A 25,180-nucleotide genomic window follows, 5' to 3' on the forward strand; every position below is an offset into this window, starting at 1 on the left:
CCCAGACCAGGGCTTGAACCCATGTCCCCTGCATTGGCAGGCGGATTCTTAACCACTGTGCCACCAGGAAAGTCTGCTTGATATGATTTCAATTTTCTTAAATTGACCGAGGCTTGCTTTGTGGCCCAGTATGTGATCTATCCTGGAGAATGTTCCATGTGCACTTGAAAAGAATGTGTATTCTGCTGCTTTCTGATGGAATGCAGTATAAATATCAGTTAAGTCCATCTGGTATAATGTGTCATTTAAGCTCTGTGTTTACTGATTTTCTGTCTGGACGATCTTTCCATTGATGTAAGTGGGGTGTTTAAGTCCCCCACTATTATTGTGTTACTGTCCATTTCCCCTTTTACGACTGTTAACATTTGCCTTATATATTGAGGTGCTCCTATGTTGGGTTCATGTATATTTACGATTGTTATATCTTCTTCTTGGATTGATCCCTTGATCACTATGTAGTGTCCTTCTTTGTCTCAAAACAGTATTTTAAAGTCTATTTTGTCTGATACAAGTATTGCTACCCCAGCTTTCTTTTGATTTCTATTTGCATGGAATACGCTTTTCATCTCTGTCTGTTCTTTAGTTCTTCTAGGTCTTTGTAAAACATTTCTTGTGTCTTCTCGATCTGTGTCTCCATTCTTTTTCCGAGATCTTGGATCATCTTCACTATTATTACTGTGAATTCTTTTTCCAGTAGATTGCCTATTTCCACTTCACTTAGTTGTTCTCTGGGGTTTTATCTTGTTTCTTCATCTGGGACATATTCCTCTACCATCTCATTTTTTCTAACAATCTGTGGTTGTGGTTTCTGTTCCGCAGGCTGCAGGATTGTAGTTCTTCTTGCTTCTGCTGTCTGCCCTCTCATGGATGAGGCTGTCTAAGAGGTTTGGGAAGGCTTTCTGGTGGGAGGGACTGGTTCCTGCCCACTGGTGGGTTGAGCTGGGTCTTGTCCCTCTGGTGGGCAGGGCAGTGCTCAGGAAGACTTTAAGCAGTCTGTCTGCTGATAGGTGGGGCTGTGTTCCCACCCTGTGGGTTGTTTCACCCAAGGCATCCCAGCAGTGGAGCCTACATGCTGTTGGGTGGGGCTAGGTCTTGGGGAGAAAATGGCAGCCTCCAGGAGGTCTCACACCAATGAATACTCCCCAGAACTGCAGCTGCCAGTGTCTTTGTCCCTGCAGTGAGCCACAGCCTCCCCCCGCCTCTGCAAGAGACCCTCCAGTACTAGCAGGTAGGTCTGGCCCAGTCTCTTATGAGGTAATTGCCTTTTTCCCTGTGTGCACCTGTGTGCAGGACCTGTGTGCACCTTCCAAAAGTGGAGTTTCTGTTTCCCCCAGTCCTGTGGAATTTTTGTGATCAAACTGCACTGGCCTTCAAAGCTGGATTCTCTGGGGGCTCCTCCCCCTTGCCAGACCCCCAGGCTGGGAAGTCTGACATGGGGCTCAGGATTTCCACTCCTGTGGGAGAACTTCTGTGGTATAATTATTTTCCAGTTTGTGGGTCAACCACCCAGCATGTATGGGATTTGATTTTGTCGTGATTGCGCCACTCCTACTGTCTCATTGTGGCTTCTTCTTTGTCTTTGGATGTAGGGTATCATTTTTGGTAGATTCCAGCAATTTTTTTGTCAGTGGTTGTTCAGCAGTTAGTTGTGATTTTGGTGTTTTCATAAGAAGGAGTGAGCTCACTTCCTTCTACTCCGCCATCTTGAGATTTTCGCCCCTTTATGTTTGTTTAGACATTTAATTGTTATGATGCAATTTTCTTCTTGAAAAAAATTTAAAAGTTCTTATGTAAGTTAACTTCCTTTCAGTTCTACATTATTAAAATATGTGTTAATATAATATGTAATTGACTTCAAATATTATATATTAATAAATATTAGTATGTAACATATTAATATAAATCATAAATATCCACTCCCTTTTCTTTTTTTTAAAAAAGAGGGGGTTCTTTATTTTTTTTAAATAAATTTATTTATTTATTTTTGGCTGCGTTGGGTCTTCGTTGCTGCGTGCAGGCTTTCTCTAGCTGCAGTGAGTGGGGGCCACTCTTTGTTGTGGTGTGCAGGTTTCTCTTGTTGCGGAGCACAGGCTCTAGACGTGCAGGCTCACTAGTTGTGGCTCACAGACTCTAGAGCACAGGCTCAGTAGTTGTGGTGCATGGGCTTAGTTGCTCCGTGGCATGTGGGATCTTCCCGGACCAGGGTTCGAACCCATGTCCCCCTCTTTGGCAGGCAGATTCTTAACCACTGCACCACCAGGGAATTCCCTCCTCCTTTTTTGATACCGTCTTTTTCTGCTCTGATGTGCCAAGATGTTTTCCAAGTTTTGCATAGGTTATGGCTATTATTCACGTATTCATTCATTCATGCATTCTACAGATGTTTGTTGAAAGCCAGCTCTGTGCAAAGAAGGATGCTAAGCAAACGGGATAGAAATACTATGTCCCAGCCCCTGTCCTCAAGAGACTTCTTGTTTAGTGGAGGAGAGAAAGAAGTAAACAGTTAAAATGTTTTAACTACTCACCCCCTCACTTTTTATAGTTCTCAACTTCACAAATTGGAGTATTATTACAGCCTGGGATATGTGGTTGTATGTCAGTGGAGTAAATATTTGACAGGTCATGACTTGAGCCTATTGCCTTGCCTTTATTGCATGTAAATTTTGAATTATGTGACCAGTGATTTTGGTTTTATTTTGTATTTACAGGGTTTGCCATTAATAATAATTAATTCCCCTCTTATGGACTACTCCTATTTGTACCTCAACAGATGCAAATTTTCCTCTTGTTTGCCCTACAGCCCTTTTGGTACACTTAGAAGTTGATTTCCTTTTCACTGATGGGACTATTGCTTAGTGTTTTAAATTGGAACATATCTTGCCTCATGAACATTTAAATTATTACTTTAAGTTTCTCCCAGATGAAGTGCTCTCATCTAACATGTGCTTGGAATTGTGCCACTTCCAGTCCTATGTCAGCTGTACCATCCTCTCCAGTATGATATTTCTGTTGCACCTTGTAGTGAAATCTGCATATCATCTTTCCCACCTAGAATAAATGCAACATATCTCCCTGGAATTTAAAATGGGGTGGAGTTTACAGGGGGGACAGGTCTTAGTAAGAGACAAGTAATTTAACTGGTAAGTAATTTAAAACATTATTTTAGGTTAAAAATAAGCATGGCTATATTAGGGATTAAGATACAAAGTTTGGTATAAATAATTGTCTGGCTTTGGGCCAGCTACTCTTGGGCTGTTCACCAGTTTATCCACTGTGGAAGGAGTTCTCTCCCCTCAAAGATTAGAAATGCCTCTGTGGAAAATTTTGAGAGACCCTTCCTATCTGATCTTATAAACGTGGTGTTAAAGGGAAAGGCTAGAAAAGGTAGCTGCCTTTTCAGAGCATGTAGCCTTATTTCTTTGATAGTCACTACATTTTAACAGCTGTCCTTTAGAAGTAGTTCCACTGCTTTGTTGACTAAATCCACTGGAGCAGTACTGATGGTGCAGATCTAAAGTCGAATAGGCAAAGTAAGTGGAGGAATATCTGTGGTAAACTCCTACACTACCTATAAGCAGGGCCATTTAGGGGCAGCTGAATGTTTATTTAAGCCTCTGTGATCTTGGAAGACAAAAGATTTAGGGGGGCCCATTTATGAAGGACATTCTTCTTGTCGTGGTCTCAGTGAATTTTGAGAGCTTAAGTATTGCCTCAGATTTTTTAAATCTTGTAAATATAACATTTTTTACTTATGTTCCACAGTGGGTGAATTATTGAATGTTGAGGCATTGTTTTTTCTTTTAGAGCAAAGGATGGGTCACACTTTCTTCAATCCATACAGACTCAAAATCAAATTCTCATTTTCATTTAGAGTTCTTCTACATCATGCCTCATGTTACATTGTTTATTTAACATTTATTGAGTATTTACTCTGTGCACTAGGGAAACAGAGAAGGCAAAGGCTTCACTCTCAGGGAGTTCACAGACACGTGGGGGAGATGAACAGGTGAAAGGCAGTTGCAATAAATAGTGGCAAGTGCTCTGAAGGAAGGTCAACTTATCCAGGAAAATGACTAAAAGGGGCAAAGCCTGAGGTTTTATTGTGGTGTGAACATGTGCTTGACTCCATAAGTATGTGGGGTAGTAGAGGAGGTTTTGGATGATTGAAAATGAGGGGACACAGATAGGGAATGGTCAGGGAAGGCTCTGTAGAAGATTATAGCCTCAACTGGCTCCTGAAGCCTGACTGAGGAGCACCCGGTTGAAGAGGTAGGAGATAAGGTGCTGTAGTCAGAGAGATTAGCATGTGCAAAAGCACAGAGTCATGAGAGTTATCATGTTTGAGTCGAACTCAGTAAGCTGAACTCAGTATGATTGGAGAGATTCAGAAGGGAATTGTATGCCATGTGAAGAATCTGGATTTCATTCTGAAAGTTAAAGGGAAACCTATGAAGGATTATAACATCATCAGACCTGCAATTTAGAAAGACTTTTCCAGTATGGAGAATAGGCTGGAAGGTGGCACAAACAATGAGACAGAGACGAGGCTGTTGCTGTAATTAAGAAAAGAAATGGACAGTAACCAAATTGATGGGGTTGGGGTTGAGGGTAAGGGGATAGATTTGACAGTTTTTAGGATGTGTAATATTCAGAACTTTGCAAGAGATTAGTAAAGGAGTCAGAGCAGCCTGTGCAAGGACTTGCAGGTTTCTGCATCAGAAACTGGATGTATGGTGAGGCCCATTTTGGAGATAGAGGATAGAATATAAGAGATGGTAGGTAGTGCAGTGGGATGGGTTGGGAGAAGGTGATGAGTTTGGCTTTTAATGTGTTGGATTTGAGATGGCTGTAGGATATCAAGGTGAAATATATTAGGTAGCTGGATAAATGGGCCTCAAATTTAGGAGAAAAGGTGAGATGTAATTACAGCCTTGATCAGTGTTCATTGTTGAAATTATGCCAAGAGTGAGATCACCCAGAGACAAAATATACAGTAAGAAGAGGGTTGAGGATGGATGGAACATTGGAGAACACCTATTTATAAGAAATCATCAGTGGAAGAAGAATCATTAAGAGATTGATATTGAGTGGCCAGAAATAGAGGATGGAACCTGAAAGAGGGTATTATCCCAAAAACAAGGGAGGGGAGATTTCAGAAAAGGATTGGTCAACATTGTCAATTGTGGAAGAAGTAAAGTAAGACAAGACTTGTATGGTGAAAATGCCTGGGCTGGAGGTAGAAGGCAGCCAAGGGGCAGTGTCTGATAGACCCGAGAAGAGGAAACCCCTGAAATAGCCAACAGATATGGAAAATATGGCAGGCCAATTTGCAAACAGTAGCTGAAATTGGGAGGAATTTTCCTCATTCCAAAAGTAGGTGAGTGCGAGATCCACTGTAAGAAAAACTAAGGAGACTGGAGCAGTACAGCTTTTATGAACTCTTAAAACCAACCTTTCTGTGACTTCTTTCTAAGACAAGGTCCCATACTGAGAAACAGTAGAATAAAAATTGTGCAGAATAGGGACAACAGAGATGAAAAGAAAGTCTGTGGGAGAGGAGAATGGAGCCCCCAAAAATTGCAGAATGCAAGCTGTCACAGTTTTGAAAACTACTCAAAAACAACAGAAAAGGGAATTCTGTGAAGTTAGAAAATCTGTCCTGTCTCATTCAAAAATTTCAAGAAAGCTTATTTCACATAAAAATGAACAATATACAAAGTTATAATAGAGAATAAGGAGCTGAATAGTATCTCTACAGACAATGAAAGCATGCTTGAAAGATTAGTCAAATATTGTAACCTACTATTTAAAACAAAAGACATTAGGAAAACAATTAATAAATGAAAGAACAACAAAAATAAGAATTAGAAAAACTCAGAAGTGAGGTAATATAACTGCAAAAAATTAGAAGTAAAGAAAAAATCATTTCAAGAAATGCATTAAACTGGAAGGAACGTAAGCCCAAGTAAATAATACCATAAGAGAAATAGAAGGTGAAAAATAAGGAAGGAAACTTTAAAAATAGGAAAGAGATGAGGAAAAAATTTTAAAGGATTTTTGAGAGGTGACAGATATTAAGGATAGACAGAGAAGAGCCAACATATAGATAATAAAAGCCACTGAAAAAGAAATCAGAGGAAGGGAACAAAATGAATACTAAAAATTACAATTCAAGAAAACTTTCCTGAAATTAAAAAGAAAGAAACTATATATTGAAATAATACACTGTGTGCCTAAGAATATTAACCCAGAATGGCCATTATTACCAAAGCATAGTGATATTAACTTATAAGGGGAAAATTAGATTATCATTAGACTTTTCAATAGCAATACCAAAAGAAAATAGAGCAGCATATTTTATATACTCCAGGAAAGAAAGTATGAGACAAGGATTTTCTAACTTTCAAGTGTAAACAACAAACTTTTCAAAATGTACCAGCTCAGAGAATCTATTTCCTGTGATCACTTCCTATAGAATCTACTTAAGAATGAGCTTTAGACTGTCAAAATGACCAGAGAGACATCAGCAAGGTGTGCCTGTTGCTACTAGGGTGTCATTAATTGCTTTTAGGCCCTCTTAGCAGACAGAGTAAGGAAATATATATGTGTATACTAACCTGTGTATATGCATCTGTAAATATGTCTGTATATAACCATCTCTATATTAAGCTAAACGTGAGTTTGTAGTGATATTTCTAACTCTAATCCATTACCACATGGATCATTCTAGATTTCTCCCCTTATCTGTAAATTCCCCCTCCAACAGTGGGAAATCTGGCTCACATCATCCACAATCCATTTGCTTAATCATTCAATTTTAGTATATATATATAGCCGTATAGAATTGTTGACCCATACCCATGTGGAAAACAACTTCAGCAACGACAGTGCAGTGCTTACATACAATTCCTTTTGCTTTAGTTTTATAGACTCTACTCATTTTCGAAGTTACTAAGATCAGCAAATTTTTCCTTTACCCACTTTAGTGAGGTTGTTTCATACATTTGTAATGTAAGTTAGATTCTCTTGTCATAGTCTGCATTCCTTCCTGGGACCCAACGCCCCAACCCTCTAGACGATTTTTAAAAATTTGTGTTCATTGTTTTACTTTTTGCTCCATAAGTTCTTTGGGTTTTCACAAATGCATAATGTCATATATCTAACATTGAATATCATACAGAATAATTTTATCACCTAAAAAAATTCATGTGTTTCACCTATCCAATTTTGCCCTCTTCTTCCAAATCTCTGGCAACCATTGATCTTTGTACTGTCTCCATATTTTCCCCTCTTGCTCCTTTTCTTCTGCTTGCTTCTCAGTTTATACTGATCTTCTTTCTCCAGGTTCTTGAGGTAGGAACTTAAATTATCTATTTGAAAATTTCCTCTTTCCTTATGTATGTGTGCAGTGTTATAAATTTTCCTCACGCTACTGCTTTAGCTGTGTCTCACAAATTTTGGTATGTTGTATTTTCTATTTCTTTCAGTTCAATCTATTTAAAAATCCCTTGATATGTTCTCTTTTACCTATGAATTATTTCTAAGTGTGTTTGTTTAGTTTACAAGCTTCCATTTTCCTGTTATCTTTATGTTATTTATTTCTAGTTTGATTTTATTGTGATCAGAGGACACACTTTTATTTCAGTTCTTTTAAATTTGTGGAGGTTTGTTTTATAGCCATAATATGATCAATTTTGGTTTGTAGTCCTGGGCATATGAAAAGAATGTGTATTCTACTGTTGGGTGGAATGTCCTACAAATATAGATTCTGTTGTTTGATGGCATTGTTGAGTTTCTTCTACATCTTTGCTGATTTTCTCTCTAGTTCTATCATTTGTTGAGAGAGAGATGTTGATCTCCAACTATAATGTGGATTTGCCTATTTTTCCTTTTAGTTCTATCACGTTTTGCTTCATATATAATATTTTGCATCTCTCTTTAGCGCATGCACATTTGATTACTATATCTTCTTGTTGGATTGATCCTTTTATTGTGATATAATGTCTCTGTCTCTGGTGATTTTCTTTGCTCTGAAGTCTACTCTACCTTATGTTAATATAGACATTCCTGTTTTGTGGGGGGGGGGGGGAAATGTAAAATACACATAAAATTTGCCATCTTAAACATTTTCAAGTGTACAGTTCAGTAACATTAAGTACCTTCACATTGTTGGCTATCACCACCATCCAGCCACAGAACTTCTTGCTGTATTTTGATTGATGTTTGCATGATATATCTTTTTCTATCCTACTTTCAACCTGCCTATGTTGTTATAATTCAAATGAGTGTCTTGTAGACAGCATACAGTTGGGTCATGTTTCTAAATCCACTCTGCTGATCTCTGTCTTTTAATTGGTATATTAGACCATTTACATTTAATATAATTATGTTATGTATGGGTTTGTATCCATGTTATATGTTAGCGCTTACACCTGCCATTTTATTTTCTGTTTTCTGTTTGTTCCCTTTGTTGTTCATTTTTATTTCCTTTTTGCTGCCTTTGTTTGGGTTTGTTGAATTTTTTTAGAATTCTATTTTGATTTATCTATAGGTTGTTTTTTTTTTTTGAGTGTATCTCTTAGTACAGATCTTTTAGTGTTTGCTCTACATATGACATTTTATATACATAACTTATTACAGTGTACTGGTGTTATCATTTGTTTCCTTTTATCTGAGAATATCTTGGTTTCCCCCTTCATTCTTGATGGATACTTTCATTGGATATAGAATTCTGGGTTGACAGTTTTTTCTTTCCGCACTTGAAAAGTGTTGTGCAACTTCCTTCTTGTCTCTATCGTTTCTGATGAGAGATCTGTTGTCCTTCAAATTGTTTTTCCCTGTAGGTAAAGTGTCATTTCTCTCTTGCTGCTTTTCTTTGTCTTTATTTTTCAGAAGTGACTGTGATGTGTCTTAATGTTGGTTTCATTCTGTTTGGAGTTCACTCAGCTTCCTTAATTTGTAGGCTTATATCTTTTGCCAAATTTGGGAAGTTTTTAGCCATTATTTGTTCAATTGCCTTTTCAGTCCTGCTGTCTTTGCTCTTTCCTTCTGAGATTCCAATAACACAAATGTTAGATTTTTGTTATAGATCCACAGGCCTCTGAGGCTGTATTTTTGTCAGTCTATTTTCTCTCTGTTGTGTGGATTGTGTAATTTCATTGTTCTGTCTTCTAGTTCACTGATTCCTCTGTCCACTCCATTTTGCTGTTGAGTTGATCCATTGAGTTTTGTATTTCAGTTATTATATTTTTCAGCCCGAAATTTCCATTTCATGGCTTTTCTTCATAACTTCTGTTTCTCAGCTGAGACTTTATATATTTAATTTGTTTCAAGTGTTTGAAATTGCTGTTGAAGACTTTTTAGGATGGCTTCTTTAAAACAATTCTAATGACTTTTTCATCTAGTATTGACATTTATTGATTGTCTTTTTTTATTCCATTTAAGATCTTCATGGTCCTTGGTATGACAAATAATATTCAATTAAAACCTGTACATTTGGGGTATTATGTAATGAAATTCTGGGTCTTATTTTAGTATTCTGTTTTAGTTGGTTTTGTCTAAAACTTCTCCAGTAGGGAGAGGAACAAGCACTGCCTTCCCTGCAAGGTGGAGCTAGAAATCCAGGTTCCCCATTTGGCCTCCGTCAACGCTCAAGCAGAGGGATGAGGGGAATTCTATGTTATTTCTGGGAAGGGGTGCATGTTACAGCCCTCCATCAGGTCTCCAAAGGCACCTTCCTGATTGCAAGGAGTGGGAGTGCCTTGTTACTGCTCCCATGACACCACAAGTTGGAAGTGGCCTCATTACTACAGGGCTATGTTGAAAGTCCTGACTCTCCCCTAGGCCTCCTCTGACACCACCCTAACAGGGAAGGAGGAATGCTTATTCTGGCATGAGTGGATGTCCAGGCTCTCCACATGGTCTCTGTCACTAACATTGCCAGTCATGGGGTGTGAGAAGCACTATTGCCCAGTGGGGATAAACATCCCAGCTCTACTGGGCCTTCTCTGGCACTACCCTGGCAGGGAGTTTAGGGTACCTTGTTACATCTGGGCAAGGGTGGGAGTCTAGTCTCCCCACTTAGCCTTTGCTGGCATGGGTGAGAATAGGGCCACAGTTTTGTTGTTGTGGTAGTGGTGGTGCTGGTGGTGGTGGTTTACTGAAGTAGAGTGGTTATTGCTGAAAAATGTTCTGTCTTACTAGGCTCTTCTTTTCCTGGTCCTTTGGCTACAGAGACCAGGCTTTTATATTTCTCATCTATAATAATTGATCTAAAACATTGTTAGGTTTTTTTAAAATAAAACATTGTTAGAAAAAATTCTTTCCAAATAGGTCTTAATTTATAGTGTTTATATTGTTTCAATTTTTTATAGTAGGAAGACACAGGCATATTGAGTTCACATACTTGCAATTATATAATTTGTGGTAGAAGTACTATCTACTATAAATGTACGTTTAATAAAATATATCTTATGCAGCAGAAATCTTCCCATTTTTCAGTGGTACTTAAGCCAAAACTAGAAATATTTATGTATTTACCTATCTAAACATTCATACATTCATCATCAGTGTCCTAAATGGTTTGCATAAGGATATTAGAAGCTTAGAAAATTATCTGCTAGATTGTTTTAATTTGATTAATTTATACCCCAGGTCTACTGCCTTTTTTTTTTTTTTACTGCTGTCATTTAAAAGATAATTTCTCAATGCTGCGTTGGAATATTTTGTTATGAAATTTTTAAATAGTTCAAGGATTATGACATGGTTTAAGAGAGAAGAGATCCCAGGATTCTTAGTTAAGCAATCAATTCTGAACTAATCAGTGCTACATCATTAAAATATTCTATATTATTCACATATTAATCATGGGCCCTGTTGTTTTCCCATGACATGAGGAATTTTTGTGATTGAACCTTGATTCCTTATGTTATAGAAACTTCTACCACTTCTTCATTGCCCTCAAAATCCCTCCTTTGGCTCATTAGTTACTTGTTAGTGGCACAAGTACTTGTACAGGTAAATGCTGGGCTGTCCTTGGAGAGACGAAATGGTGAAATGTTGTCTGCTATTTTTATGTTTCAATTTAAAATGATGAACACTCTGCAAACTGAGAATATGTTGTTTAAAAAAAACCAGTTTGTCATATAGATGGTTAACATTTCACTTGTTTTTAAGAAGCTAAAATAAAATCAAGGAAGTGATACCAAGGACTCCTGTTTTAATTTAATCATTGTAGCAAAACACCTGATGTAATTTTCTGGAGTTGCCTCAAGAGTCCTTGGACAAATGTTTACATGAAGAATAGAGTAGCACTACCAAAATGATAAATTCGTAATAACTTTCCCACATTTAACAACTAAGTTGACAGAGAAATCAGAAGTCTGAACATTAATTAAACTCAACCCTTTCGTCCTTTCTCAGTTCCCATCACCACCCCAAAAAACCTTCAGTTTGATACTTTTGTGCCTCATCAATTAAAGAAGTATATTTAAATATAATAAAAAGTTGATATCATATAAATAAGAGACCTGCCAACTTAAATTATTTCTTTTGTGAAAGGGGGAGTTGCTGTTGTTGTTGTTGTTGTTCCTTAAATAGTTTTCATTAGTGCTATAGCTGAAGACTAGCAATTCAAATAATAATCTCTCTTCCCATAACTGGGGTTTTCATGCTAAAGATAACACCTCGTATCAATTGGCCATGTATTTCCAGTTAGCTGTTTTCCCAATCATGGTTCCTAAGTGAGCTCAGCCATCTGTATTCTCCCAAAGAACTCCACTGGGCTGGTGGTACATACACATTTGTGAAATTCCAGCCACAGCCATGGTGCAGTGTGTGGCCACGAAATAACCCCCCTCAATGTGCTTTCTCCCCTCTCCCATCCCTGTTTCCTTTTCAGATTTGAGGCCACAATAATTCACTTGACTAATGTATTTTCTACATGAACAATACTCTAGTTAGGAGAAAGAGGACTATCAACAAATTTCTTGAAAAACTGAATTTGTAGCCAAAAGAACTCTTAATAGAAACTTAATTTGTAAATTCATGAAAATACTTGTTCCCATTTCTGTCAACTTCATTTTGCTATTTGGATCAACGAGTTTAGACTCTGTACATGTAAATTGTCTCTATAAAATTTAGTAGCTTAGGATTTTTACTACTAGTGATAGGACTATGACCCCTCCCACTTTAGACACTTTAGCAGTGCTTAGCTAGATAAAGAAGCCAGCACTTGCTGGCAGTACTTAGTAGAAAAGACACAAGACAACACTGTGTTTTATGAATTTGATGTTCTCACCTCCAAGTTAACTTTTTAAAATTGGGCCTCATCTTGAACTGAAAACAGTAAAATATAAAGATGATACTTTCACACTAATAGTTACTATTTGCAAAAGTGAAGGGAAATTATAGTAAATTCTCAGTTATCTGTCATGTTTGAGAATGTGGGATATTATGGTTAGTAGGGTATTGCAACTTAAAGGTTTTATGCAGCATATGCGTATCTATACTCTAAACAAATTTGTGCAGTAGGCAAAATTTATCTTTGACCATGGTCTTTCCCCACCCCCCATGGGATCTTTCCTTGTTCACAGACACAGAACCTGTTCTTTTCTCTACTGCCCTAATAGGCCATCAAAACCTGGTCTTAAGGAAAGAACTGACCCCTACAGTGGAATTACATCACTCATACATTTAACGTATGCAAATGTAACTATTCTTGTTCATCAAAAGAATTTTCAGTGTGAGGCAGAATGTATTTTTAATATAAATATCATAGGCAATTCTGCCTAACATTACACTCAATGAGCATATGCCCCTGAGTGAGTGTAAAATAAGAAACAGAAATCTGCTATGTTCTCCATTGGTCTGAGTTCCTGCTCACTTCTCATAGAGTGAGCGTCTCACCATTCTGAGCGTATTTCAAGTGTTAAAAGACTTTTTTTTTTTTTTACACAAGGCTTTTTTATACAAGCCTCCTGAACACAAGCCAATGACTCCAACTGGTGTTGAACCAAATAAACAGTCATCAGCTCTAATACTGAGGGACAAAATGTCTGCTTTGGACTTATTAAGAAGTGGACTATCTGTCTTCAGTCTGGTACCTTCAAAAGAGATTTTCAAGGATAATTTTATCTACATGATTTTCACCTTACATGCCTATGTAAGGTTTGAATCCATTATATAGTTTGAGTTTTTTCTTTTATATGAGTTTTATATTTGCATTTTAACAGAAAATAATGGAATTAATCTGCTTATAGAATTGTAGGCATTATTAAACCTCAACTAAATATGTAAAAGAAAGACAACTAGGTATCATTTTACTATTTCCATTTCTGAGGGAAAATTTGGGTGACACATTTTTATGTGTTTTTTTTTGGTAATAGCACTTCTAAAATTACACCAAGTAAGCAGCCATTTACTCTATCAAATCCTAAGACCAGCCCTGATTTTACACACAGATTTCCAAGTTTCTCAAAACTATAATATGATAAATACATCAACATTAAAACTGTATTTCACCTCTGGTTCTCAATTTTTTCATTTATAGAATGAAAGTATTTGTATTTAGACACTCTCCAAATTGCAATTCTAGCTTCACTCAGTTTATTTTATAATTATTTTAGCTCTGAAATCTATGATTATTATATCAGATGTGGACTAGATGCTGAATATATAATTGCGTTGTTTAATCAGAGGGGATTTTAATATCTTGCAGTACTTCAAAGTCAACCCCATGAATTAAGGTTGCCATAACTACTGCTATGCAAAGATACCAATTAGTAGAGATTTATAGTTTCTAGGGCCTAATGATGTTTACTGTGTGAAATAAAAACATACTTTTTTCTGTTCCCTAAATCCAATTTGATAGAATAAGAGGGAAAAAAACTAGATTTTTAGGACTTTGCTGGCCAACATTTGAGCTAAGATTTTAATTGGAAGAATACATTTTTATAGAAAATAGTAGTGCAATATTGTTGCATCACAGAGTCTTAAATAGCATGGGTCATAAATGAGGTAACTTGTTTTTCTAGACTTATGGTCCATGGGGGAGGAAAAGACTGTCTTTACTACTTAGAATGTTTTCTTGCTTTTTTATGCTGTATCAGGAATATAACAAGTGTTATGTTTTGGCTGCATGTTATGGACAGGGATCCTGTAGAAAAAGACAAGGGACCCTGAGTTTCCTGACTCAGGTGCTAAACAAAAGCCAAAGAAAGTTTTTAAGCATCCTATAAGCCTTTTTGCTAGTACTGGTGGGACAGTGTTCCTGTTTTTCTCTGTTTCAGATTTATAACTGTTTATTTTACCATAATTATTTCATATTAATTTTTATATACTACAAAAATTTTTATTAGGTTAAAGCAATTTTATTAGGCTAGAAAGTAAACATATGATACTTTCCTAATGGAGAAATACTGAGAATAATACTGCTCAACTGGAAACAAGAAAGCTAAAATTGTGGTAGCACTTCCTCCAGGTATTTAGCTCAAGCTTAAGCAGAGTTGTCTGAAAAGTTAACAGGAAAAGAAACTACTTGTGAAGTGTTAAAACCACAATCTAAGAAAAAAATTTTTTCATAATGTCGTATTGTAGAGTATTAAGAACTAAATGTCACAGACTGGTTTAGTAGTATTTAATAAATACATTTTCCCTCACCTAAGATAAAAACAACAACAACAAAAAGCACCAAAATCCCGACATGAGTAGCTGAGTTGTTTGGGTGTTTTGTTTTTGTTTTTTCATTCTTCTGGAGCCGTGTGTCCAGCAATAGTACCATCTTTATATTTTAGGCAAAGAATGATTTTCAGGTTTTCTATGTTTCACAGTGGGACGACAGTCCGAAGTTAAAATTCATATTAATTATTTAAAACTTAGAACTTATTTTCTCACTCTGGCAAATCCTAAAGACAACCCATAAAGCCAATTTTTACTGCTCTATTGCCAAACAATAAAGTTAGTGGCACAAATGATGTTTATATTCTATTTTAGCAGTGTTTGTATGAGAAAATTAAACCTAAATTTTGATTGGGGATTTCAACAACACTCCCTCCCCATTCTACTGAATCACCTCTTCCCTCAGGCGACACTGGTAGAAGAAGGTTCCAGTTAGAGGTGAGAAGGGGTAGAAGTTCTAAATAGGCGCTGGGATTGGGAAGGAATAGTGGGGAGCTTTCTGAGGGTTTGTGAAGGTCTTTGCTTCTAGCAATGCAAACAGCAGATATAATAATAAGGAGGGCGGTTGCTATGCTCTAAGGGTTCCAGAAGTTTAACAATAAGCTTGTCCCTATTAATCACTAACACATGAAAGAGGTTTTAAGGATGTATGAAGCCCAGTAAAATTTACTGAATGTGTGTTCCTTTCCCTTCTCCCTCCTTCTTCCTTTGCTATACGGTTACATCTTGCCTTTGTCCCTGAGAGTCCTCCTCCACACCTCCTTATTTCCTGCTCTCTCTCCATATATCTGTTTTCTCCCAATCTTTTACATTCACTTACTTTCACTTTGATCCTTTAGTAAAATTTGGGACCATAGAGATGTAGTACATAAATAATAGAACACAGTTCAATCTGCATTTTAAAATATTGCCTGACTTAGCTGTCTGAAGTCAGGGTCTGTTTTATTCATCAACTAACAGAATACAGTAGGCACTCAAAATATGTTGAGTGGGTAATGAACAAATAAATGGTGTTTTTGAGGACAGTTCTTTTATGGAGTTGAAATTCTAGGATGAAGAGCAAAATAGACTCTAGAGTGGGTGGGGGTAGACTAAAGAATAGGTTAGGAATATAACTGTGGTAGTGGTGGAGCAGCTGAATGAACTCACCCCCTCTCCCTCCCTCCCTTAACACCATAGAAATGAATCAAAGGTAATGTCTACAGGCGTCCAGGAGTTTACAGTAGGAATAAGAAGAAAGGGGACATAAAAAGACCAGGCATGTATAAGTTGAGAACAAACTTATTAAGAAAACAAGTGAGCTTAAATTTTGGCTTTCTTTTTGTCTGTATTTTTTAGGATTGGATTACATTACGCTGCCAGTTCAGAAAATGCAATATAAGAATTCTTAAAAAAAAAAATAATAATAATTCTTACACAGGACAGTTTCTTTCTTTCTCATGTAAATGAAGGCAGTCCAGGACTGATTCAGAAGCTCCATGTAATCATCAGGTGCCCAAATCCCTTCTGTGTTTTTCCAGCAGCCTCAAGATGTGGCTTCATCTCTAAGATAGATATCCAGGATGGCCACTGCAGCTCCAGAATCACATCCACATTCCAGACAGAGGAAAAATTTACTAGGAGAATAAGCATATGCTTCCTCACTTTAGTGACATTTATTATGCACACTCCATTACCCTTTATAATCACATTGGCCAAAGTTTACCAACTTGGTCACACCTAGATGCAAGGAGAGCTGGATAATTTGTCTTTTCTCTGAGTGGCAATATACCCAACTAAAGATTTGGGGTTTTATTAACCATAGAAGAAGCAGAGAATCGGCACTAGGGACAACTAGCCATCTCTACCACATTGACCAATGGATTTTCTTGGAAAAATATCAATAATAAAAGGTATACAAAGAATTGTTATAGAAAACACTCAGTATTGTTTTTAAAATATAGATTCTCTTTTAATGTGTAAAATCGTTAAGGCTAGGTTGTGCTTGATATTAAATTATTTGCAGATACTTAGTAAACATTGTAATTAGAAGAAACAGCATTACAAATACTAAATTTTAAAAAGTACATTGATACCTAATAATTTAAATCTTAAATGCACATTGTTCAAGCCCCAAACACCAAAAGGATGAGTAAAATTTGAGTATTTCACAAATGCTGTGCTAAAGAGTTATTTAATTTATGTTTTAAATAAGACAGGACTGCTGGTTTGATGTATTGTAGCTCTTACTGTGTAGCTCTCAGAGCTAATAGTTACTGACCACTTATTATTCCAGTCACTGTGTGTGATTTCATGTAATCCTCTGGCCTTCTAAGGTCACTATATTATCATTCGCATTATACAGGTGAGGACATCAAGGCTAAAAGAGATTTAATATTTCCTTGGAACCCAGGGTTGTTGGACCCTAATGCCAATGCTTCTAGTCATTATACTTTACTGCTTCTTCCTTATAAATGTTTAATGGTATAATCTATCTGATTGTTACCTTGTATCTACATAGAAAAAGATCTTCTCATTTTAAGTACTGATTCTTTTCACTTAATCATACTACTTTAAGCTCTAAAGATAATTGCAGAGGGACATTATGGAATAAAAACAGCTGGAGGCATCTGTCCATAAGTGAACAGTCACAAATAAAAGCAACCTCACTATCTTATCCATAAGCATCTCATCAAAACCATCTTTGACAACACCACCTTTGTCTTATACAGTATTTGTTTAGGTACAAAGTGGAAAGAAGCAAAAGGCTTCTTGGGAAATAAATTTTCTTCTAATTCATAATCAATTTTTTTGGGGGGGAGGTCACCTTAGGAGCAACCTTTACCCACTCAAAAATTCATCTCACATTAGCAGTGAGGATTCAGGTATCACCTCAACTCATTATTTTCCTTACTCATAAGTTTAAGGCATTCGTAATTAATTTTTAAGATTCTGCCTTCTTGACTTTACAGAATATGTCTCTTGCATTCTATTTCTACTCTCATCACTCTGGCATACATCCAGTTACCCCTTAACTAGACCATTACACTGTCTTAAAGTCTACCTCCACTTAGCTTCTCCCCACAACTCAGACCATCCTAGAAGTTTCTCCTGATCTTCTAAAATCAAAGCTCAGTCACCTCATTTCCCTGCTTGACACATTTTTTATGATCTCTTGACTTCTTCCCCTCATCTGAAGCCATAGCACTGCTTATACCTTTAACATAATTCCACTGTGTGTGGTTCTTTATTGGATTATAAAGCTTCTTAGGGCTGGAATTATGTTTCTTTCATCTTAGTGTGCTCTGAAATATCCTGTGTGGGTTCTTGCAAAGCATTGTGTTCCCTGTAGAGAGTTGTTAAATGAAAGTTGTTAAATTCTTCGCTCCCTTTAAGGCCAAAATGTGGTTTAAAAAAATTACAGCCTATTATCCTCAAGCAGTGGTTATAAAAAGTATATCTTCTTCCTACCTTTGTCATGACCCTGATCCAACCCTCTCCTTCATTAAGGGGTTTTGGATAGATAGAAGGAAAGAAGGCTTGGACTATCTCTTTCACTGACATTGAGGCTATCTTCCACATTACATTCTTCCTTATTTAAGCATGGCTATACATCTATCTGTCTTCTTACCTGTTCATATAATCTTAGGGAAAGTAGCCCTAAATCTGTTTTCCTGATCTTATACCCCTCCTTACTTCCTCTGATTCACCCATTATGTACCAAGGGATTCAGTGCTGGACAAGATGCGTCATTTCTTACCTTTGGAGCTTTCAGTTTAATAAGAGAGACTGGCTAGCCCACTAGGAATTACAATGCAGAGAGATAAGTGCTTTAACAGGGAAGTATGTAAGGGAGATATTTACTGTGCTCAGTGGGTGTGGAGGACAGGGAAGGCTTCTCCAAGGCAATGACTTTTAACTTCAGACTGACAGTGAGAAGTGGGCCTGGATTAGAGGGAACAGAATTGTGGTCAGAGGGAAGAGCATGTGCACAAGTCCAGGAATGATCCCTGTGGGTAGGCTGTGAAGTTAGATAAAGTCGTGAGGCTGAAGAGGAGGGGAATAGTTAGTCTCACTACCTCTTCCTTAGATGTACTCAGGTTTCCTTTGCCTGGGCTCATCTTGTACACTTGTGAAAGTCACCACTTTCACCACTTTATATCACTACTCAGAAAACTTTTAGGTCTCCATTATTGCCTTTTTCTTTCTCTAGTCTCCTCTTTCGCTGGCTTTGTAGGCTCCCTAAAACTGACCCTAACTTATTTCCCACTGCTTACTAACTCATATCCCTTGCCAGGGACAAGACAATTTCCTTTCAGTCTCTAGAGTTCATCAAGCTTGTTCTCTCCCCTGTGCCATTCCCCTCTACCCATCTTTCAAGCCTTTACTGACTCTCCATTGCTGCATATTTTCAGTTTGTAGCATGTAATTTAACACAGAATTACACATTGCCTAGTGTTGTCCTCATTGTTTCTGAGTCTTTTATCATCAACTGGATTGTAAGCTCCCTGAGAGCGGGCTCGGAAGCTGCATTTTAAACTGTTGAGTAGGGGAAAGGAAAGGACATTGGACCTGAAGTCAGACAGACCTGCATCTGACTCTACCTCTGCCACTTAAAGGTTGGCCAGTTTCTTCTTAGTACAGGAATAATGAGATCCATCTCACAAGGTGGTTGTGAGAAATGGCACAGTCACTCCATGGGAAATTTGTGGACTGTAAAACTCTATATACATTTTCATTTTGTTCCACAGTTACATAGAGTTATATTCATTATATAATGTGAGATTTTATGGTTCCTTCCAAGACCTTAGGATCTTGAGAATTTCAGACAGTTATTTTTCCTTTGTGACATATTTCTCTCTAATCCAGGTCCTGGCCATTTTTATTCTTCCTCTGTTTCATCTGTTTCTGCCCTGTCCTCAAACTTATGGATGAAATCATTTTAGGCAGCCGAGAAAATAGTATTTTGAGACATGGAAAAGTCCAGTTGCCTAATTTATTGGTACACTGAAGAAATCTCCCACTGTCTTTTTCTCCTAGCATACTCTGCATGCATAGGAAACAATTACTTAGCATCTACACCTTTACATGAATACTCTGGACATAGAGCACTGCTCAGGCCTTTGTGGGCATTGATAGTCCTAAGTAGTTTTTCTGATATCCCTGCTTCTCCAGAACCCATTCTTCTTATTTTTTATTTTTATACCTCTCCTTAGACCAGATTCTCAGATCAGGGGGTCCTATCAGTGACTTGTCAGGTTTTACAGCTCAGATTCTGAGAGTTCGAGGGCTAGGGATCTTGTTTATGCTATTGCAGGACCAAAGAATGGGGAATCAGAGGAAGCCGACACATGCCTCTAATCCCAAGTGTCAGGGAAAGCTATGGCCAAGTTAAAAGACCATTTTATTAATTATTACCTACCACTTGTACTAGGGGGAAAGAAGGGACCCAACATACTGTTGTTGGTTACCTTACTATCTAAGAACTTATATTATCTGTCAGTCTTTGACTGTATCTAAGAACTTTACTGAGGGGGTTGAAGAAGCTCAGGAAAATAGACTTTAATTGAATGCAAATTTATATAGGAAAATAATGAACATTTCTTTCCTTACTAAGAAAAGCAGAGAGTAGACAAATCTGCTTGTTATTGGGAAAAAGGAGTGTTTACGGGGGAGGGGAAGTGGTAGAAAAAATGGCAACATTTAAAATTCAGTATTCATGGCATTTTAGGCAATAATTCACACTCAAGAAAAATATTTAATAAAGCAAAATCATCCCCGCTACTCATAAGAATTGTTCTGAGAAGTAAAATTGCCATGAATCAAGTGCATTTAGTCTGGAGACCACCTTTTCGGTACAATTACTGTGTTTTAAACCATGGTTTCCATTGTTCCTAATGGTGTCTTTAGTCATCAACAGCTAGGGAAAAAATCTAGGACACGGAGCTCTATATAATCTTTAGAAATAGTAGCTCTCTGAAATTCCTTATAGAACTCAGGACCATTTTTGCTACTTTGGTTCCCCATTTACTGCTTACATTATTGCAAATGTTCTATAATAAATAATTTTCTTAAGCAGAGAGGATAGAAAGTATCCTAAAAATCATCATTTTCATACACTAAATCTCTATTTCAGAGTAGTCTTGAAACTGTAAGAATTTTAGACGATTATCAAGTGAACAGTTTAGACTCTAAATGTACATGAGACAGTTAATGTACATTTTTCAAGGTAATCTTCAAACCCAGTTCAAAGATACCTTCTCTCACGTCACCAATAGGCACCACTGTGTGATTCCAGTACCATTTTTTCATTTCTTCATCTGCAGATTTTTTGGCATGTTTTGGGTGGTGTTATTATTTTCTGATACAAATAACTGTAGTTTGGGGACTTTTTAAAAGTATCTCTTTGTTCAACACACTGCTTACATGGCCCAGTCTTTGTTCTGTGCCAGGTCCTAGGATTGGGGGACTCATTTTTAAGTATTAGATTCTCTTTGTCTCTATGGTATGTGCTGCCCAGTTTTCCATGTAGCATCAACTAATATTGCTTTTTAAGAAGTGCTTTTTTATGAGCCAAGGATACCAAAAGAAAAATTGTTATTTAACCCTGTCTTCAATATCCACCTGCTCTCGCCTCTGAAAGAAAGATGACTTTATTTTTTGCTGTATGGAGTTAATGTAGCAGAAAATCATCAAAACAAGACATAGACTAGAAGAAAATATTTGCAACACATATATCAGACAAAGTCTTGTATTCAGAATAAAGAACACTTTCAACTCAGTAGCAAGAAGACAACCAGCCCAATTAAAAAAAAAATTAACAAAAGATTTGAACTGTCACTTCATGAATGAAGATATATAAATGACCAATAAGCACATTAAAAAAATGTTTAATATCGATAGTTATCCAAGATATGCAAATTAAAACCACAATGCATTATTACTACACAAGGGCTTCTCAATTTCAGCACTTGACATTTTGGACCAAGTATTTCTTTGTTGTGAGGGGCTGCCCTGTGTGTTTTAGGATGTTTGGCAGAATCCCTAGCGTACCAGGTATGTGTCAGTGGCAACTGACCTACCTACCAGTTGTGAAAACCAAAAATGTATCCAGACATTGTCAAATGTCCTCTAACAGGGCAAAATCACCCCCAGTTAAGAACCGCTGCACTACTTCCATTAGATTGACTGAAGTGAAAAATACTGACTATGCTAAGAGTTGGTGAAGATGTAAAGCCACTGGAACTCTCATACACTGCTGGCAGTAATGTAAAAATGGTTCAACCACTATGGAAAACAGTTTGGCAGTTCCTTAGAAAGTTAAACCTATGCTTTTTATATGAGCTGGCCATTCCACTCTAAGCAAATAAAATGGAAACATATATTCAATACAAACCTATCTAAGATCCTTAGGGAATGTACTATCCTACTTAGGTGAGAATTTTACACATGAATTGAAAATCTTAAGTACAAAGAACCTTTTCTTTGTTGACATGTAGCATTTTTTCCACTTCCTTACTGGGATCATTTTGCTTCTTCCTGAACTGAAGCTACTTCAGTGAGGATATATTTGTGTAGACTCTTACTTTTTCTCTCTTAAAATGTGTTTCTTGCATTCACTTTCTTAAAAGATAGTTACATATATTAGTATAATTCAAGAAAGGCCGTTTTCTCTCAGTGCTTCAAAGATATTATTCCCCGATCTTCTGGCTTCCATTGTTAAAAATTAGACTGTCAGTTTAGTTTTTCCTTTGTAGGTAATCTGACTTTTCTCTTGGATAACCTTTAAGATCTTCCCTTTGTCTTGGAATTTTTCAGTTTTACTCTATGTCAAGGTATATATTTCCTTTCAGTCATTCTGTATGGGATTCATTGTGCTTCCTGGAAATGAGGATTGATGTCTTTAATCAGTTCTGGAAAATTCTCAACCATCATCTCTTAGAATATTGCCTTTCTCCTTCGAGAACTCCAATTAGATACATATTAGACCTTCTATTCGATCCTCCATGTTTTTTATTTCTTCTTTCATATTTTCCATCTCTTTGTATTATGTGCTACATTCTGGATTATTTCTTCAGATTTACTTTCTAGTTTATTAATAATTTTCTCCTCATCTATGCTGAATACAGTGTTTATCCATTGAATTTTGTTTCAATTATTATAAAGTCTGTATTCGATTCATTTTTAAATCTGGTTATTTTTTGATGGTTTCTTGTTCCTCATCCATACTTTCAATTTCCTTTAAAAATTTAAGAAACATATTAAACTGGTATTCTGCATCTATAATTCTAACACCTGAAGTCTTGCAGGCCTTAGGTGATTATTGTTTCTTCAGACCTCACTAATGGTGCTTTTTTTCAAGGTATGTCTTATTATTGTAAGCTCATATTCATCAGAATTTTATCTCCTTCAGAGATAATCTATATTTCTGACTGGAGCCTGGGGGACATAACCAAACCACTTTAACTGAATCCTTGCCTTGTTTTTTTGTTTGTTTCTTTTAAGACCAGGTAGGTAAAGGGATTTAAGGCCCCAGCTCCTCATATGTGAGCCACTTTGTGCTTATAAATTTTCAGAGGAGGTTTTACCCCTTCTACCAAGAACGAAAGTTGAAACAGGCAAATTTTTTACCTCCTTTTGTAGATGGGGTGTTTTTCCTAGTTAATGCTTTCAATGATAGTTTAGCCTTTTGGGGTTTGGCACCCCCCAGTTTCCCAAATCCTAGGCTTTGTCATCTGTATGCTGCTGCTCTAGGTTACTGGGGATTCATAGCCACCAGCATCAGTAATCCCTACCTCCTTGGATTCCTCCTATTGGTCATTTTTGACTTATGAGGATTGCTGTTACTTTGCCAGTTTCGCCATACCTTTTAAATTATATTTCTTATAGAAATATTTGTAGGTGTTTTTTACAACATGAGTAAGAATCTTTATTATGGAGGTTAGCTATTACCCTAATCTGTCAGAGAGTGGTGCTGTCAGAGCTCCTTAAGGCTTACATCAAAGTACACTTTTAGGGGACTTCCCTGGCGGTCCAGTGATTAAGACGACACCTTCCAATGCAGGGGGTGCAGGTTTGATCCCTGATTTGGGAGCTAAAATCCCACATGCCTCACGGCCAAGAAACCAAAACATAAAACAGAAGCAATATTGTAACAAACCCAATAAAGACTTTAAAAATGGTCCACATAAAAAAAAAAAAATCTTAAAAAAAAACGTACACTTTTAGTAAATGGCCTACTACTGTACTGTCCAAGTTCTTATTTCTGCTTTTTAGAATTTTTCTGACTCTTCCCTCGTGATCAAATTGTTGACTATCATTCTTTCTCTGTCAGTTTAAACAGTAGTAGTCCCTACTTCCTTCTAAATTACTGTGGACTTAGAAACTAAATAAACAAGCTTTTTGTAATTTTATACAAAATAAAAATAAATTGTGTCTAAGAGAGGTAAACCAAAGGTTTTCCTCTGAGTACAGTACATATTCTTTGGTATATATACTCTGTGCCATCAATTTTACTTTTTTTTTTTTCTTACTTGTTTTAGACTCTTTTCTTGAGATTGTCAAACGAGTCAATTCAGGTATAATGAGATATTACTATATAAATAGTCTATAATAATCACCTATTTTGTCCAAAATTACTGATTTTCAAATGTGGAAGAAAACATTTTAAGGGGTGTGTGTGTAGATAATCATTAGATTTAATCCTACCAAATCACTCTGAATTCTATTTTTTTTTTTTTGAGTAGGCAATACAGTATTTAACCACTAAGAAAAATTACCATATTTTCTTATGTTTTAAGTCTATTAAAGTGACTTTAATCATTGTGTGCCAATTTGTCTTCATTTATGTTTTCATTTTGCCCTTTTACATAAAATGTTATAATGTTTTCTAGATGTTATGGAGCATTCTTATTCTGGCAGTAGGCTCAGTGGGGAGTCAGTCTCGATTTCCTAGAAAGGGATGATGTTCTAATGACTTGGGTGGTCACAGAGGGTGGGGTGAACAGTCAATTATACAAAAGAGATTTAGGGAAAATAGTACAGGGGAAGATAGGGAGAGATGAAGAGAAAAGTTCATGGTCCCTTGGCCACTTTCCTAATGGACATACAATCACTGAAATATTAACAGTGGAAAGGAAACTATCAGACAACATCATGGTATAGTAGAAAGAACATGCCTTTGGAGTCAGACAGGCTTAAGTTCTAACCTTTGCTCAAGCCCCTTGCTATGTGACCTTAGGTATTTAACCTCTCTGTCTCACAGTTTCCCATTTCTGAAATGAAGATAGCATCTACCTATAGGGTTATTATAAGGGTTAAGAGTTAAAACATGTAAAGCATTTAGAACAGTACCTGGCACATACTAACTAAAATATGTGTTAGCTATGCTGTTAATATTACTAAATCTGCAACCATGAAGTGTAGCATCTATCTACTTCAAATCTTAGACTAAAAATCAAATCAAATCTTAGACTAAAAATCTGAGCTACTGGTTTTGAAGCTCTCCATCAACCGGCAGTCAGTT

At 36.7% G+C, this 25,180-nt stretch overlaps 1 protein-coding gene and 1 non-coding gene across 3 annotated transcripts in view; one reads left to right on the forward strand and one right to left on the reverse strand.

Moving 5' to 3' along the window:
- Positions 1-25,180, forward strand: part of SESN1 (sestrin 1) — a 113,980-nt gene that overhangs the window by 48,656 nt on the left and 40,144 nt on the right. The gene's annotated exons all lie outside the window — the stretch shown is intronic.
- LOC137769729 (U12 minor spliceosomal RNA) lies at positions 17,471-17,586 on the reverse strand. The gene has a single exon (XR_011075047.1). It is a non-coding gene; the product is annotated as a U12 minor spliceosomal RNA (small nuclear RNA).

Source organism: Eschrichtius robustus, chromosome 9 (genome assembly GCF_028021215.1).
Source record: "Eschrichtius robustus isolate mEscRob2 chromosome 9, mEscRob2.pri, whole genome shotgun sequence".
Classification (NCBI taxonomy): Eukaryota; Metazoa; Chordata; class Mammalia; order Artiodactyla; family Eschrichtiidae; genus Eschrichtius; species Eschrichtius robustus.